Source organism: Condylura cristata, unplaced genomic scaffold, assembly GCF_000260355.1.
Source record: "Condylura cristata isolate star-nosed mole 26May11 unplaced genomic scaffold, ConCri1.0 scaffold00002, whole genome shotgun sequence".
Taxonomy (NCBI): Eukaryota; Metazoa; Chordata; class Mammalia; order Eulipotyphla; family Talpidae; genus Condylura; species Condylura cristata.
Window position 1 is genome coordinate 80539229 of NW_004567103.1, and position 1470 is coordinate 80540698.

The following is a 1470-nucleotide window of genomic DNA, read 5'->3' on the forward strand; positions in this document are numbered from 1 at the left end:
CACCTCCAGGGCAGGCGGGAATCGAACTCATGCGGAAGTGGCTTTAGCTTCTTAGTGCAGTGCTTTAACCCGCTGCGCCACCAGGGAGGGCCCTCATTTTAATTTTTATTCTTTCTTCTTAAGCAGTTCTCAATGGGCATTTTTATCTAAAGATTTGTGATCCTCATTTCTGGGAGTCAAAAAAATACTAAGTTGGCCCTCCTTGGTGGCGCAGTGGGTTAAAGCACAGCACTGGGAAGCTGAGGTCACTTCAGCAAGAGTTCAATCTCCGCTGCCCCCGAGGTGACCCACATTGTGCGGCAGACCTCTCCTGTCTCCCCGCTGCTCCCCTCAGCAGTGTACTTTGACGATCTGCCTGTTCTGCTCCCCACTCTGTCTGGTGAAGCCTCTCACTGCCCCTGCAACTCTGACTTGTACCCCAGTTCTGTATGAATAAATCAATAATCTTTAAAAAAAATAAATAAGTTATTTATTTTATTATCTACTTCTTTTATTTTCTCTATTTAGTCTCCCTGGAATTCTTATTTGAGTAGTGGAAAATGGGAACTGACCCCACAATTTCTGGGACTGATCCCAGAAAAACTGATCTTCTTTCTGGGATCTTTTCTTAGCACTTAGCATCATCACTTGACTTTTCACCTGAATGCCTTATCATCACACACCAAGACTCCATGAAACTTTTCCTATTCTCTGATGATTCCTCTTTTGCATAGTTTCTCTTCTTGGCTCCAGCATCCTTTTAAAAAAGCTGTGTTTCAGGATATTAGCTCCAGTTGTGCACTGTCTCTATTCTTTTGTATTTCTTTCTCCTGTGTGTTTGTTGCCACGCTGAGGGCCTTTCTCAATCACATTTAAGTTGGAAGTAGTAAAGAGTTCCTAGAACTAAAATGCCCCTAAAGGGACCTCCCTGGTGGCTCCATGGGATAAAGCACAGCACTACGAAGCTGTTCTCAGCTACTACAGCATGAATTCGATCCCTGGCCAGGGAGGTGACCCACATGGTGCAGCAGACCTCTCTTGACCCGCTTGCTCCTTCCCTCAGCAGTGTATTTCAGTCAATCTGCCTGTTCTGTTCCCCACTCTGTCTCCACTGGATCTTCTCATCCCCCACATCTGGCCTGTACCCCAGTTTGTGGATGAATAAATAAGTAAATCTTTAAAAAAAAAAATGTTCTTGGAACCAGGGTGGTTCTGGACTTTGTTGACTGGTAGCCTTCACTATAAGGTACTCAGAACCAGAGGGATCCCCAGGCAGGGTCCGTGCAGTGGGTTTTTTGTGGTCTTTCCAGGGTGTGAAACAATTTCTCACATGCCCCCTCCACCACTATACGCATTACGTTGCTGTTTTTGCCTCATGGCTACCATTATTTCCTTCACTTCCCATTTCCCAAAGGTTTATAGAAATCGCTGTCTTTTATCTTGTTCTTTTTGACTGTGTGGATGTATGTCTTTTTAATGCTTTTGTTGTTG